Source organism: Furipterus horrens, unplaced genomic scaffold, assembly GCF_987537825.1.
Source record: "Furipterus horrens unplaced genomic scaffold, mFurHor1.1.pri manual_scaffold_4, whole genome shotgun sequence".
Taxonomy (NCBI): Eukaryota; Metazoa; Chordata; class Mammalia; order Chiroptera; family Furipteridae; genus Furipterus; species Furipterus horrens.
In genome coordinates this window covers 198,972,128-198,989,309 of record NW_028327174.1, presented here as the reverse complement: position 1 = coordinate 198,989,309, position 17,182 = coordinate 198,972,128, and the positions used below count along the sequence as shown (strand labels likewise).

The 17,182-nt window shown below is 47.4% G+C and overlaps 1 long non-coding RNA gene across 1 annotated transcript; it reads left to right on the top strand.

Moving 5' to 3' along the window:
* The first annotated feature begins 15,160 nt into the window (after window positions 1-15,160).
* On the top strand, window positions 15,161-16,883 carry LOC150013763 (uncharacterized). The gene is made up of 3 exons (XR_016510827.1): window positions 15,161-15,188; window positions 15,950-16,171; window positions 16,618-16,883. It is a non-coding gene; the product is annotated as an uncharacterized LOC150013763 (long non-coding RNA).
* Window positions 16,884-17,182: the final 299 nt, after the last annotated feature.

Genomic DNA, 17,182 nt, shown 5'->3' with positions numbered 1-17,182 from the left:
CACCAAGGCTGCCTGTCCACTTTCATTGTGCTTTCCTATCTGAGAGCCTCAGCCACAGGAATATTAGGACAAGGCCCTCCTGCTGCCCCCAGACGATACTGCCACCCACCCAGAGAAAGGAAATGCTGATGCAGCACATTCTAGAAGGGTTAACTCTCTGCTGAAAAGGCCCAGCCTGTCCGGTGTGGTCTGTCATTCAGGAACACAGCCTTCTGACCTCGTGCCCTCTGCTGCCTCCCCCTCCCAGGGGCAGGGCCCATCACCTTGGGTGGGGCTGTTTGAGGATGAACCGGGGGTCACGGAGCCCCAGGAATTGTTTGCAAACTGCCATGTGCATCCGCGAGTGTCTGCAAGCCAGCAGCGCCAAGGTCAAGCAAGAAGCGTGGTGCCAGCCGTGCCCTGTGCCCTGCACGCACACCAGGCGCTGGCCTGCGGGCCTGCCCTGCAGGCGTGTGGGCCCTCCCAGCCGCTCTCTGAGGAGGCTCCAAGTGGAGAAACTGAGGCTCAGAGGGGTGACATCATGTAGCCAAGGCCACCTAGCTCCTAAGGAGTAAGGCTGAGAGGGGAGTGCATGCAGGCTTGTCTGCCTGACTCCAAAGCCAGTGTTCCTAATCCTACCCCACGTCATTCCTCCCTCCCTTCCTTCCTTCATCTGGCAAGTGTTTGCTGACCACCTACTGTGTGCCAGGCTCTGTGCTGAGGATACGGTAGTGAGAAAAGTCCCAAACTGACCAAGTCCTTTCCCTCAGAGAGCTTATGCTTAGTGGGGGTGGGAGACAGCAGATAATAACAATAACAACAACAGCAAACATATGAGGTCTGTCCAGAAACTATCCAGCCATGTACTAGGAAAAATAGAGACATTTAATGAAGAAGATACAAGATACAAGAAACACTGTACATAGGACAATGACACCTCAGTCCCCTTCAAAGTTATGACCTTCTTCAGGAAATCTGGTTCCTTGGTAGCGGTTTGAATCAAGTCATTAACAACTGAAGTATGATGTTCCTTCTGCTCTGGTAGCAGAAGCCATGGAACAAATTTTGCCATGACATGTTTCATGCCAAGATCTTGTGTCAAAATCTCGGACACTGTAGTTGTGGGAACCGCCAGCTCAGCTTCCAGTTCTCACACTGCCAGTCGCTGATCTGTGTTGAGTGCGGCCCGTACTCGTTCAGCATCCTCAGGTGTCTGCTTGCTGCAGGACTTCCAGACGTGGGTCACTTTCAACAGGCTCTCGACCATCTTTGAAGCATCTGTGCCACACTTTTATTTGCGCTGCACTCACTGCATTATCCCCGAAAGCCTTCTGAGTCATCTGAGTAGTTTCCACAGAGGAATGGTCAAGCTTAATGCAAACTTTGATGCAGATTGGTTGCTGTACTTGCTCAGTCATTTTGAATGTGACGGCCACACTGTACACATGCTCGCTCAATGGTGTCCACCACCCCCACTGACTAGTACAGTGAAGTCGTCATTGTTCACACACACGCATTCCAGTCCACCCCTCCTTGGCTGCCAGGTTACCTCAATGTCATGCAAACTGTTCTCGTTATATTAACAACGGCTGGACTTTCCCAGACAGACCTTATATATGCAGGGTATCTGTGCCAGGCACAGGCCAGATGCGTTATATGTTCTTTAAGTTCTCCCAACAATCCTATGATTCCGTGCACTATTATTATTCCTCACAGGTGAGGAGGCTGAGGCCTAGAAAGACTGGCTAACTTGTTCAAGGGCAGAGCTAATGTGTGGCATAGGCTGGATTCAAACCAGAGTCCAAGGTTCTTAATCATTACATTCAACCGACTGTCTGACTAACAACAAAACGAAATGAAAATCACATAATAAATAAAAAAGATAATTTTAGCTAGTGGTCATTGCTAGGGAGAAACTAAAGTAGAAAAATGTGGTTGAGAGAGCTGGGGACATGGAGGTGGGGGACTGGGTGTTCAGGATTGGTCTATCCCAGTTGATGACATTTGACCTAAGGCCTGAATGATAAGGAGCCAGCAGCCATGGGGAAATGTGGGGAAAGACGTACCAGGCAGAGAACATGGCATGTGCCAATGCCCTGAGGCTGGGACAGAGAGACCAGTGTGATCAGGGGTCTAGGAAACAGGGGGAGGGGGAAACATGGACAGTGAGCCCAGACAGTGGGTGGAGGGGAGGCACCCTGAGGGTCTCGCAAGCCATAGCAAGAATCCTACTTGAAGAACAGGGGGACGCTGTTGGAAGTTTGATGCATGGCAGGGATTGTTTTCAAACTACGTGTCCTGAGGTGTTTCCAGTTTAGAATTTTTATTTCAATAATCTGGTGAAATTACAAGCCTCTGTATGGGGCCATGTGGAGCCTGGAGCCTGGCCTGTGTTAGCATTTCTGCTTGTGTCCCAGGCCAGAAGGGCTATGTCAGTTTCCCTGGTTCCAAAGAGGAACTGAAGGAGAAGAGAGGGAACTGTATGATTTATCTGTTACATAGTAACAGATTACCCCCCAAACTCAGCAGCTTGAAACAATAGACACTATCCCACAATTTCTGTGGGTCAGGAATCTTCAGCTCAGGGCCTGTCCCAAAACTGCAGTCAAGGTATTGGCAGGGGCTGGGGTCCCATCTCAAGGCTTACACGGGGGGGAGGATTTGCTTCCAAGCTCACACACTTACTTCTCGGCAGCATTCAGCTCCTCATGGCCCATTGGACCAGAGATCTCAGTTCCTCCATGGCTGGTGGCCGGAGGCCTCCCTCAGTCCCCTGCCCCGTGGGCCTCTCCATTGGAATGCTCACAACATGGCTCACAACATGAGAGCTAGCAAGTAAGAAAGCACAGGAGGACATGCAAGACAGATGCCAGCGTCTTTTGTGACCTAATCTCAGAAGTAACATCCCATCGCTTTTTAATTTTTTAATTTTATTTTTTTACTTATAGTTGACATACAATATTATGTTCGTTTCAGGTGTAGAGCATAGCGATTAGACATTTATATACCTTACGAAGTGATCACTATGATAAGTCTAGTACCCATCTGGCACCATACAGAGTTATTACAATATTATCGGATTGTAGTTCCTACGCTGTACTTTACATCCTGGGTGACTGTTTTTATTGTATAACTGGCAGTTTGTACTTCTTAATCCCCTTTAACTTTTTTGCCCACCCCCCCATCCCTCTCATCTGGCAACCATCTGTATCTATGAGTTTGTTTCTGTTCTGTCTTGTTTGTTAGTGTTATTTTAGATTCCACATGGAAGTGAGATCATATGGTATTTGTCTTCGTCTGACTTATTTCACTTAGCATCATGCCCTCTAGGTTCATACATATTTTTGCAAATGGCAAGATTTTGTTCTTTTTTTATGGCTGAGTTATATTCCATTGGATATATGTCCCACCTCTTTAGTCATTTGCCTATTAACAGACACCAAGGCTGTTTCCATATCTTGGCTATTGCAATGAATTCTGCAATGAACATAGGAGTGCATATATCATTTCAAATTAATGTTTTCCATTTCTTCAGATAAGTACCCAGAAGTGGGATTGCTGGATCATATGGTAGTTTTAGTTTTAATTTTTTGAGGACCCTTCATACTGTTTTCCATAGTGGCCGCACCAGTTTACAATTGCACCAATAGTGAATGTTCCATCACTTTTTTCTTAATGAACTTTTTTATTTTGGAATAATGTTAGATTTACAAAAAAGTTACAGAGATAATACAGAGTGTCTGTATATCCCTCACCCAGTCTTCCCTAATATTATCATCTTAATTTACCTTGGACATTTGTCAAGAGAAACAAATTTTGACACGTTGTTATTAACTAAACTCCAACATTTATTCAGAGTTCACTCATTACTACACTAATGTCCTTTTTCTGTTCCAGGACCCAAGCCAGGATACCACATGACATTTTGTCATGCCTCCTTGATTTTTCTTTGGCCTGTGACAGTTTCTCAGTCTTTCCTTGCTTTTCATAGCCTTGAGTTTTGAGGAGGACTGGCTGAGTATTCTGTAAAGTGCCCCTCATTTTGGGCGTGTCTTCTCGCAATGATGTTGGGGTTAAGGATTTGGGGGTAGGGTACGACAGAAGTGGGTGAAGTGCCCTCCTCATTACATCGTATTAGCAGGTGCTTGACACCCATGGGGCATCACCTTCTCTGTGAAATTAACTTTCTCTTGGTTAAGATGGTCTCTGAAAGATTTCTTCACTGTAAGTTATGATTATTTTTTTTAAATCTTTTCTTATTTTACTTTATTATTATTTTTTATCCTCACTCAAGGACATGCTTGTTGATTTTAGAGAGAGTTCAGGAAGGGAGAAAGAGAGAAAAGGAGAGAAACTTCAATGTGAGAGAGAAACATCAATTGGTTGCCTCTTGTAGGTGCCCCAACCAGGACTGAACCCACAACCTAGGCTTGTGCCCTGACCGGGAATCAGATATGTGACCTTTTGGTTTACAGGACAATGCTCCAACCGAGTCACACCACCCACAGCTAAAATCTTTTCTTTTAATAAAAAAAAAAAAGAAAAAAAAAGTTATTGATTGATTTAAAGAGAAATACTGATTTGTTGTTCCATTCATCCATGCATTCATTAGTTGATTCTTGTATGGCCTCTGACCAGGGATCGAACCTGCAACCTTGGTGTTGAAGGACAGTATTCTAATCAACTGAGCTACCCGGCCAGAACTGTAAGTTTGTGATTTTTTTCTTTTCCATACTCTATCCTCTGGAAGCAGATTACTAAGTCCAGCTCATGCTGAATGGGTGCAATTAAACTTCAGCTCCTGGGAGGAGTATTGTAATTATTTGAAATTCTTCTGTAAGGACAATTTGTCACTAATCTCCCATTTATATTTTTTATACTTTGAATTGTAATTCAATACTATGTTATTAATTTTGATGTTCAAACGGTCCTGGCTTTGGCCATTGGGCACTCTTTCAGGCGGGCTCTGGTGTCCCTTTGACAGGCCCCTGACTGGCTGTTTTGTGAGCTTTTTCTTGCTTTCTGGCCCTGCAGGATGCTCCGGGTTCGTCTTATATTTTCTCTGTCTGAGTCTTAGAATCAGCTGCTGCTCAGAGCTTTGATCACGTTTACTGGAGAAGGGTATTTAGAAACCAGGATCTGGGTGCTGGGGTTTTGTTATCTGTAGCTACTAGGGTGTCACATAGACCTTCTTGGCCATCCCACAACTTCCGTTGTTTTTCTTTCTTTTTAAAAAAATTTATTTATTTTTAGAGAGAGAGGAAGGGAGGGAGAAAGAGAGGGAGAAAAACATCGATGTGCCAGAGATACATCGATTGGTTGCCTCTCGCACGCCCCCAACTGGGGACCTGCCCTGCAACCCAGGCCTGTGTCCTGACTGGGAATCGAACCAGCAACCTTTTGGTTTGCAGGACGATGCCCAACCTACTGAGCTACACCAGTCAGGGCCAATGACTTTTGCTGTATCTATTCATTCAGAGCTGGTCCTGAGATCCAGCCCACTGTCACGGGGCAGAGAGCACACAGAGGCATGACTACCAGGAGGGGTGACCACTGGGAGCCATCTTAAAGGCTGCCTACCACAGTGGCTTAAACCAAGATGGGCGACTGCGAAGGTGAGGATCACTGCTCATGTGCATCGGCAGGGGACAGGCAGGAACACGATGTCACTGGGGGCAGGAATGAGGCAGTCCTTCCTTCACTCATAGACAATGATTGGCAAGATTCTCTGGAGTGGAGCCACTGATGTGGTATCAGACTTTTCTTTTTCTAACGAGAGAAAAAAACAGAATATACATTTGTTTGCGTAAACTGTCCATGGAAAGACACACAAGAAGCTCATAGCACTGAATTATCAGGGAGAGGGGCGGGAACTGTATATCTATATTTATCTATCTATTTTTATAGACTTAAAAAATGTTTGGAACAATGTGAAAATATTATCTGTTCCAAACATTAAATTTAAAACATGTTAAAAAGGTCCTGTTATGGCAAGCAAGGGACAAAATCTGATGATTTCCCTGTGGTTTGGAAAGAGAAATGCAGTGGGCAGGCCAGGCCCCCTGGGGAACACCCAGGCTGAACTCATCATGAAGGGCAACCTCATTCCCTCAAAACATCGTCATCTGTCACATTCAGTTTGCGTGGTAGCTTGAATGCTGTTGTTCTTGTCGTCTGGTTGGGGTTTAATTTGTAGTTGTGTGGTGTAGTGGCCAGGAATACAGGACTCAGAAGCCTGACCGTGTGTCCAAATCCTGGCTCTGTCCCTTCCCAGCTGGGTGACCATGGGCAAATGACTCACCTCACCAAGCCTCAGTTTCCCCTTTTGTGTAATGGAGGCAATGATAGTCCTTGCCTCGTAGGTGGTGCGAAGTATTTGGTGAGTTAATGCATGTCAGGTGCACAGAGCAGGGGGTCAATGAACAAAAGTTAGTATGGTTGTCAAGTTCATACATGTTTAGGGAACAGAATACGTGAAATAATCTGTGTCACCTCTGGAGCTCTGTGAGATTCTCCCCTTTTGAACGGGTGCTTGTGATACTCCAGCTGAAGGGATCTTGGGCTCTCACGTGCATACGGCCCATGCGTGGCCCAGCTATTCACACATGAACTGGCATTGTCTGCCCTCTCGCCATCCTCCTCACCTTCCCCAACGCAGACTGAGATGCAAGCTCTGCAGGGCAGAGGGTTGTTTGTTATGGCATCCCTGCTGCCCAGCCGGGTACCTGGCACAAACAAGCGTCCACTAAACATGTGGTGATTAAATGAATGAATGCAGGCAGGCAAGAATAAATGGAAAACCCAGCAGTGTGTACATGTGACCATGTTGCTGATCCTCCCCTCTGGTGATCACGGAAGGCTTCCAGGAGGAAGTGGGGTGGTGGTTGTGGCAAGGGAGATGTTCTAGGTGGAGGGGACAGTGTGTACAAAGATTTGGAGACCAGGCAGCATTCTATTTCTTTGGGGATCTGAAAGCAGGTCAATCTGGGTGGAAGTCAGAGGGTGCGGGCAGAGGTGGGGGGCAGGGGAGCAGAGCCCAGACTACTTACCATCAGGAGGGTGGGCTTTGGCCTGAGCAGGAGGGAAGATAGCCTGGGATGGGGCATCTGAGGCAGATGGGCATGGAGGAACCCCCAGGCTGAGCTGGCGCCCCTTGGGCTGCATATTGCTGTGTTGGCTTTGGCCAACTTGCCTTTTCTTTCTGGGTCTCAGTCCTTTCATCTGTGAAATGGGCACCAGGTCCTTATGAGGACGGACACCAAACCGGACCACAGTGTGCGCTCCTATAGTATGCTGGTGGGCTGGGAGCATCTGTGTGCTGGCTGGCAGGATAGTCTGGCATGATGTGTTACGTTCTTAAAATGTTCCCAACGTTCAACTCAGCAGTTTTTTTCCCTAGAACATATCCTGAGATAATAATTTAACATTTGTGAAAAGATTTGGCTCGGTGGATTTCATGAGGGCGTGGCCTGCAAGGGCAGAACAGTGGGACACACCTGTGCCCAGCATTGGAGGGGTGAAGTCGCGCTGCTAAAAGCCGGGCTGAAAAGTTTTATCTAACGACACGCAAAGGTTTTCATAGTACATTAAAATTTTTTATTATAAAAATAATATATCTCACTTTTAAAATATTTAAGCCCTGAATAAAAATGTAAAGTAAAAACTGAAAGGTCCCCCTCTGCCTACCCATTTCTACTTCTGAAAATTAACTGGTTGGCAGTTCATTAAATCACCTTGCAGACTTACAGCAATGCAACAGAAACACATACACATATACACATACATATAGATATTACACAACATATACGTAAAATGATATTTTTATTAAGAACATGCGTGGTTTCTTTTTTGTTTTGTTTTTACTAAGTGCCAAGTATTTTTTATTTATTGACTTATTTAAGGCTCACAACACTTATGAGGTAGAGGACATGCATAGCTTTTTTTTTTAATTGATTTGAGAGAGAGAGAGAGGAAGAGAGAGAGAGAGAGACAAAACCATCAATTTGTTGTTCTACTCATTCATGCACTCATTGGTTGATTCCTGCATGTGCCCCAACACAGGATTGAACTTGCAACCCTGGCTCATTAGGACAACGCTCCAAACTACTGAGCTACCCAGCCAGGGCAAAATACCCACTCTTGGGCTCCAGCAGCCATGATGTAAGGAAGCCCAGGCTAGACAGCATAACACTTAGAGGCTACGCGGAGGGAGCCTTGAAGGGTCGAGAGGCCACCTGGAAAGTTCCAGCCCAGCCAAGCTCCTAGTTGAATGTAACCACATGAACGAGCCCAGCTGATGCCTCTTAGAGCCAAAGAACCAACCAGTTTTGGCGTGGTTTGTTACTTAGCAATAGGGAATAGAAACATAGATTGTCCTGCAACTTTTAAAAAATCTTGATATCAATACATACATGTATCATGAACATCCTCCCATGTCAGTTCATATTGATCGGTTCGTTCGTTTTAATGACTGCACAGTTTTCTGCAGCTCCAATGAAGCGTAATTTACTTATCTGTCTTCTACCAACGGACATTAGGCGGTCCCTGATTCTTTGCCATGACAGTGCTGCTTCCTTGTGTGGATCATTGCCAACTGACATCAGAGCATCTTTAGGGTAAATTCTCAGAAGCACAATTTCAGAGTCAAAGGGTTCACACTCCCAGAGTTTTCACCGGTATCGCCAGATCACCCTGCAAAATGGCCCAACCCATTTGCCCTCCTGCTGCAGCGGCTAAAGGAGGCAGGCTCCCAACCCTTGCTCATATCCGATGTGACCCAGTTTGAACGGCCACTTGAACAGCAGCATCAGCCAGACAGAGCATGTGAAAATGTTCCAGAAGTGGCCGGGTGGGGTGAGGGCCCGGACTGCAGGGAAGATCTGCTGTGGCTGCAGGGCGCAGGGTCTGGGGCCCCAGTTCTCCCCGCACCCCCGCCTGGCCTCGGTTCCTTCCTCTTCTGCCTGGGCAGCTGTGCTCAGCACATCCTCTTTCAATGTTGCCCTTGAAGCCGCTTCCCAAGCAGACCTGCCTCATGGACAGGCTCAAGTTTCTCCAGCCGTGACCCCCATTCACAGTGACCCTCTGGCTCAGATGCGCTCCAGCCCCAGGCCCTGACTCTGGCCAAGAGAGGGAGCCTCCTGGGTTCACAGCGTGGCCTTGCACAGACGTTGGATCTTCTCTAGGCCTATATCTTCTTTTGAGAAAAATGCAGGTGATAACAATATTAACCTTTGGGTTCTGTTGTTAATTCTTTCAACAAACAGTTTTTTTTAAAAAATTTAATTCCTTTTTAAAAAAGATTTTATTTATTTTTAGGGAGAGGAGAAAGGAGGGAGAAAGAGAGGGTGAGAACCATCGATGTGTGAGAGACACATCGGTCAATTGCCTCTTGCATGCCCTCAACTTGGGGACTGGGAATTGAACTTGGCAACCTTTCAGTCTGTAGGCTGGTGCTCAGCACCCTGAGCTACACCTGCCAGGGCTCAGCAAACAGTTTTATCTCCATTCCTCTATCTCTCTATCTCCTCAGCAAACATCCTGAAGAGGCATTCTGGCCTCTGAGCCCCCATGGTCTAGCGGGAGGCAGAGACCATCAGGTAACCACAGAGATATGTATTTTTACGTACTTGTGCATGGGAACATGCCATCTGAAATCCCATATAACTGCACGGGACCCTGATTTAGGGGGAGGGTTAGCTGGCCATCGAATTGGCACCCGAGTGTGGAGGAGCTGTGCGGGCAGAGCGCAGGGTAAGTGCATTGCGGTGGGTGGAATGGCTTGTGCCAAGGCCCCGAGGTGGGAGCAGCAGGTCACATTCTTTTCTGGGACTGAAAGAAACTGAGTACAGATAGTGAATGGGAAAGAAGTCTGAGATGAGGCCTGAGGCATCAGCAGGCCTACACCCCTCAGGGCTTTGTAGGCCACAGTGTTGACCTGTTTTTAAATCCTCACCTGAGGATATATTATTCATTGATTGTAAAGAGAGATGAAGGGAGAAAGAGAGACAGAAACATCAATGTCAGAGAGAAACATCCATCCTGTGCCTTCTGTATGTACCCTGACAGGGGATCGAACCTGCCACCTAGGCATGCGCCCTGACTGGGAATCGAACCTGTGACCTTTCGTTGTATGGATGATGCTCCAATCGCTGAGCCACACCAGTCAGGGCCTCAGCATTAACTTTTAAACTAAGAGCACTGGGAAGCCATTGACAGGATGGTGAGATTAAATGAGATAACATCCTATAAAGATCTCAACCCATGGTTAGGGCCCCTGTGATTACTTGGGGCCACTCAGATAATCCAGGCTCATCTCCCTATTTTAAGGTCAAGGGATTAGCACCCTTAATTCCACCTACAACTTTAACTCTCACTGCAAGGTAACCTACCATATTCACACTAATTCCAGTGTTAGGATGTGGACACCTTTGGTGGGTGAGTGGGGGGGAGGGTGTCATTATTCTCCTTTTCTGCCCAGGCCTGCCCTTCCTTACCAACCTCACCAGACAGGTGTGAGCCCAGGAGGAAGCGTGTGCCACCCACGTTTCTAGAGGAAACAAAGGCTCCTCACAACACACCTTTGTGGAATGTTTTCGAGTTTGAAAAGGGCTTTCACATTCTGGAGGATTAGTATTATTTGTTCCACTCCACATCTGAGGAACTGGTGAGAAAGGTCAAGCGGCTGGCCCAAGGTCACAGCAGCAGGAGGGAATATTGCTGGGTTTACCCCTAGGCCTGACCCCAGCTCCTCCCCCTTCCCCACAGTCCCTGAACATCTTGATGATTTTTCAAGGCCACTCTGAGGGAGTCCTGTGGCCAATTTGCCCTTCTTTCTGGCTTCTGGCCAGAAGTCATAGGGTCATACTTGAAAGACTTCCTCAAACCCTGCAAGTCACCACTCTGGCGATTTCTGCCTGAATCAGAAGCACAGACTGTTTCCAACATACTACCAATGGGGCTTTCATGGGATCAGGCTTCCAGGGGAGTTTCTTGGCAATGTATTTCAAAAGACTTTAAAATGTGCATTGCTTTTACTCATTTATGCTACATGAAGAAGATCGATTAATATGCAGAAATGCACATACGAGGTTGCATATCACAGCATTCTGTACAATAGCAAATATAAAAGCCAACCAAGACACCCATCAATAGAGTCTTGATGAAGTAAAAGGATGGGTCCAATGTTGCAGTACTGCACAGCCATTAAAAATGATGTAGAGTCATGTAGTGATGTATTATACATAGGCCTTGAATGAGCATGTGAAAAGATGCTCCACTCCATAGTCACCAGGGAAACATAAAAGCCACAATGAAGTAGCACTACACATTTGTTAGAATAGCTAAAATTAAAAAGACTGACTATATCACCCTGACTGGTGTGGCTCCGTGGATTGGGCATTGTCCTGCAAACCAAAAGGTTGCCAGTTGGATTCCCGGTCAGGGCACATGCCTGGGTCCTGGGCCAGGTCCCTGGTTGGGGGCATGTGAGAGGCAACTAATTGATGTTTGTCTTGCACATCACACATCGATGTTTCTCTCCCTCTCTTTCTCCCTCCCGGCCCCTCTCTCTAAAATAAATAAGTAAAATCTTTTTTAAAAAGACACCATATCAAATATTGGCAAAGATGAAGAGTCACTGGAAATTGCACATACTGCTTGCTGGTGGGGGCGTGAGATGGTGTAACCATCTTAGAAAGGAGTATGGTAGTTTCTTGAAAAATTAAACATATACGTACCATATGATTCAGCCATTTCACTCTGAGGGATTTACGCAAGAGAGATAATGGCAATAATACATAAATGTTTATAGCAGCTTTATTTGTAACAGCCCCAAACCGGAAATGACTCAGATGTCCATCAACAGGTGAATGGATAGCCCTGGCTGGTGTGGTTCAGTGGATTGAGTGCTGGCCTATGAAGCAAAGGGTCACTGATTCGATTCCCAGTCAGGGCACATGCTTTGGTTGTGGGCCAGGTCCCCAGATGGGGGTGCATGAGAGGCAATTGATGTTTCTTTCCCTCTCTTTCTCCCTCCCTTTCCCTCTAAAAATAAAGAAATTTAAAAAAATTAAAAACAAATAAACAAACAAGTAAATGGATAAACAACTGTGGTATATTGACCCAATGGAATCTACTCAGTAATAAAAAGAAATGAACTATCAATCCACATTACATGGATGATTAATGAATCTCAAAATAATTATGCTAATTAAGAGAAGCCAGACAAAAAGGATGTATACTCTATAGTTCCATTTATATAAAATGGAAGGAAATGCAAGCTAATCTATAGGGACAAGAAGTAGGATCAGTGGTTCCTGGAGAGTGTGTGTGTGTGTGTGTGTGTGTGTGTGTGTGTGTGTGTGTGTGTTGGTGGGGTGGGGCAGGAAGGATTACAAAGCGGCACAAGGAAAATTTCAGGGATACTGATATGTTTGCCATCTTAAATGTGGTGATGGATTCATGGATGTATACATATGTTGAAACATACTCTACACTTTAAATATGTGCAGTTTATAGATGTCAATTATAACTTATTAAAGCTATTTTTTTAAAGAAAAGATGTCTTCTTGATACATTGCTAAATTTTTAAAAAGGCCGGTTCCAGTGGTATATACAATTGGATTTTCTTTCTGGGAAAAAAAAGATCATTTGCACATGTGTATTTTCTGGAATGGGATCAGAGGCGGAGTAGACTTTTTTCCTTTAAAATGTCCTGCATTTGCGTAATGCTTGTTTAACACCCACATGTCTGCATTTATATTTATAATAAATAAAGTAATTTTCATTTGCAAGAGGAAAACCAAACAAGCCCCCTAAAAGGGCCTACGCAACCCTCCTCCCTGCCCATCCTCTCCAGCTGGAAGCGGAAAGTGGCCCAGACTCTAGGGCTTCCTGTGAGCTGGTCCCCAAGCACAGCGGCCCCCAGGGCAGTGACGGGAGCAGTCCTGCAGATGCTTCCCGGAAGGCCCAGGGAAGAAGGGGAGGTCAGCCTGGGCTAGACCAGTAAATAACCCACGGAAGGGGCCCAAGCGTTTCCTCTGCAGAAGCAGGGCCGGTGAGGAGGGGAAATGTGCGCAGGGTTTGAGTGAGTAAGGGGCACCCAATCATGGGGGTGGGAAATTTAGAAGGAGGAGGCAATGCAGCCCAGCTCCCAAGGGATCGAAACAAGAGCCTGGAAAAACAGGATCCTCCTGAGTTCTTAGTGCCTAGGGCTACCTGCTTCATTCACTGCTTTGGGGGCCTATAGCTGTTCCTGGCAGGTAGTTTTCGTGCCAATGAAGATGAGTTCTGAGCCAGAGTCCCAAGGTAGAATCTGATTGGTCCATCTTGGGTCATGTGGTACCTAGTCAGCCAATGGGTTACTAGGCCTGTCCAGAAACAGTCCAGCCACTGTTAATATAAGGAGAATGGTATACGCCACGTGGATGTGACCTGGCAGCCAAGGAGGGTGGACGGGGATGTGCATGCGTGAACAATGACGACTTCACTGTACTAGTCGGTGGGGGCAGTAGACGACATTCAGTGAGCATGTGTGCTGTGTGCCGTCACATTCAAAGTGACCGAGTGAGTAAAGCAACAATTCTGCATCAGATTTTGCATGAAGCTTGAACATTGCTCCTCAGAAACTGTTCGGATGATCCAGGAGGCCGCAGCTCTGGGCAACTGGTGACTGGTAGCTTCATCACGACAATGCGCCCGTTCATGTGTCCTGTCTCGTGCAGTTTTTTTGTGAAACATCAAATCACCCAGATGACTCAGCCCCTCTATAGCCCAGATCTGGCGCCCTATGACTTCTGAATTTTCCCAAAACTAAAATCACCTTTGAAAGGGAAGAGATTTCAGACTGTCAATGAGATTCAGGAAAATACGACAGGGCAGCTGATGGTGACTGGGAGAACCATGTGAGGTCCCAAGGTGCCTACTACATTGAAGGGGACTGAGGTATCATTGTCCTATGTACAATGTATCTTGTATCTTCTTCGGTAAATATCACTATTTTTCATATTACATGGCTGGACACCTTCTGGACAGACCTTGTATACAAGGACACCTTCTATGGAATTCTCAAGGGGTCCTCAGAGAAGGGACTGGCGTGGGCTGGCCCTCTCCCTAAAGGCTGGCCACCACCCTCTGCAGAGGTTTAGACGACAGACAGCATGGTGTCTCCCTATGTGGCAGCTGTCCTGAGGGGCCCAAGAATTAGCAAACCAGCCAGGCCCAGGCCCCCTCCCAGGGAGTAAGTAGTTCCCCACCCAGGTTTGTGCCACAGCTGCTCAGACACCTGCCCCGGGGCAGCAAAGCTCTGCCCTGACAAGGATGGCAGAAGCCCTCTGAGGTATCTGAACTAGGTTACGTGGGGGAAGGTCGGCCTTTGCCGGTAGGCGCGGGGTGCGAATACACACACAGAGTGAGCAGGGGCCTCAGAATAAAGGAGATTCCGAAAGACTTCTCATCACCCTCACGAGAGCTCCAGTCCCATAGCTAAAACACTGACAGAACCGCCACAAGTCACCGCAAAAAGACATGCTGAGCAATTTCCATGCAGGTGGATGCTGAGTAAGCAGACACCGGTGCCTGCTCTGGGCGGAATGTTGGAAAACCTTGTCTGACCACTAGCATTGAGTGCTAACGTAAATGCTGACCCAGCACCTCCTACAGACCCGGCACCCATCCGAGCACCTCACATAAATTCACGCATGTAACTCCTAACAACTCCACGAGGCAGGTACTGTTCTCTCCATTTTACAGATGGGAAAACTGAGGCACAAAGAGGGTCAGGAATGCGCCCTAGGGCACAGAGGCAGGATTCAAAGCTGGGCAGCCTGGCTCTGCTGTCCTGCTCATGACCAGCGCTCCCGGGCACTGACATTTATTTCAGGCTCTGGGATACAGACCAAGACTCACATCCCGCTTCGCAGGCCTCACCGCCTTGGGGGTGGGGGTGGGGAATGGCTATAAATAGCAATAACCCGCATCTTCAGCTGTCACTGTTGTTTCAACTGCTGCAAGCTTGGTGCTCTAAGATGATGTAGGAAGGGCTCATCCTGCCTGAAGGGGTCAGGGAGGACTTCCCTGCAGAAGGGACACAGGTGCCAAGGTCTACCGAGCGACAAGGGATGGGCCAGGCAAAGAGCCGAGGTAAGAGCGTGAGGGGAGACGTCCAGGTGAGAGGGAACAGCACGGACAACGGACAACGTGCCCCAGATAAGGTAAGCTGTAAGTCGCCCCAGGCAAAGGTGACAGGGCATGCATGATAAGGACCCTGCCGTGGCCTCCAGGTGACCAGTGGCTCCCTGTGACCCTGCCCTCACTTCCCACCTGCAATGACAGTTGAATGCCCGCAGCTCTCTGAGGTAGCAGCAGGACAAACCTGTGGTCGCGGGAGATGTTTGCCACCCAGTGACCCAGAAGGACACTCATCACTTTAGTGCTGGGTTTGCTGCCGTCATGATGATTCAGGGAAAAAGCCACTTGCTGGATTCTGGAAGGGAGTTCAGCCGGCCCAGCCACCCATGCATGGAGATGCTAATCAGAGGCCAGCCGGGGCACTGCTCACCTTGAATGTGGGGCCTGGTGGTTTCCGCACACCAGCCCTGACCTCTCTCCGAGGGCTTATTTGGACACTGAGTTAAAAAGCAAACACTGAGGTTTTGAGAAGTGCTTGGGCCTCAGCCATCTGATAAATATTCTTGACAAGAGCGGTCAATTTCTGGATCCCAATGGCAGCAGTGGGGGCTGTCACAAGAGGCTGGGTCACTCTTGAGGGCCAGGCACCACGCAGCAGGGCAAGACAACAGCTGGGGCGCATGCCAGCGAGCTGGGCCACCATGGTGGCTAGGACGGTGCTGATGGGGGAGCTGACCCTCTTCCACTCCCCAGGCAAAGCTGATTTCGCCTTTCTAGAGGGAACCTTACAAATGTTCTTGCCCTGTGGCCCAGAGGTTCAACTTCTGCAAATTACCCCCCACAGACGCTCCACAAGTGCACGGGGCACATTCACAAGGGCGGTCACTGCGAAGTGCCTTGAACTAATTAAAAAGTAACCTGATGGAACTGGCTAAATCCAGCGTGGATGTCCTCACCACAGACAGACAACTCACTGCACAGCCCTGGAAGAGAATGTCCCAGCAAGGAACAGCCTCTAACAGTCACTGTTGGCTAAAACAAAACAACACAAAAGTGACAAAATAATGTGCGTTGTATTAATTCTTTTAAAAATATATACTAATACCACAAGCTTTGAAAAACTTGTCTGAAGCATCTCAATCCCACTGTTAACAGAGGTTATATCTGGGGAGGGGCGTCATGGGGGACTCTCATTTTTTGAACTGTTGGTTGTTATAGTATAAAATTGTGCAACGCTTGCATTTCTAAACGATGAGCATGTGTTCCTTTTGCTTGGAGAACTGTCCTCTCCCTCAGCGTAAGCACTGGCCGCTATAAACCTCGCCCCTGTCCTGCTTTCGTGCAGCCCGTCAGTTTTGTCTTTGTTTTCATCTGTTCTCCAGATATTTTCTAATTTCCCTTGTGATTTCTTCTTTGACACATTGGTTGTTTGAGAGTGTGTTGTTTAGTTTTCACATATTTGTGAATTTTCCAGCTTCCCTTCTGCTATTGGCTTCTTGTTTCATTCCACAGAGGAGGGTGTGCTGTGTTTGACACCAGAGAAGCAGTGGGAAAAGCCGAAGGAGAGCCCTGACTGGCGTGGCTCCGTTGGTGGGCATTGTCCTGCAAAGCCAAGGGTCGCCAGTTCGACTCCCGGTCAGGGCACCACCTGGTTGTGGGTTTGGTCCCCGGTTGGGGTGCGTACAAGAGGCAATCAATCTATGTTTCTCTCTCAAAGCGATGTTTCTCTCCCTCCCTTTCTACCTCCCTGGCCTTCTCTCTAAAAAATAAAAATAGAAATAAATAGCACAATGGTTAAGAGCCCTGGCTGGGGGATCCAGACATAAGATTGGGAGTCAGCCCCATCATTGATCCCATGTGACTGTGGATGTGATGTCCCTCTCTGTGTGATTGAGTTCCCTGTCCTCCATGAGTAAAAGGGACCCTGAGTCCCCGTGTGACCCTTGACCCTGTGGGAGGTTTAGTGTCAGCAGTGTCCTGCTGTTCATTTCTTCCTTCTGTCCTTTCTTCAATACTCACTCACTGGATCCCTGTGATGTGTGAGGCCCTGGGTGGGGCTGGGGGGGGGTGGGGACAG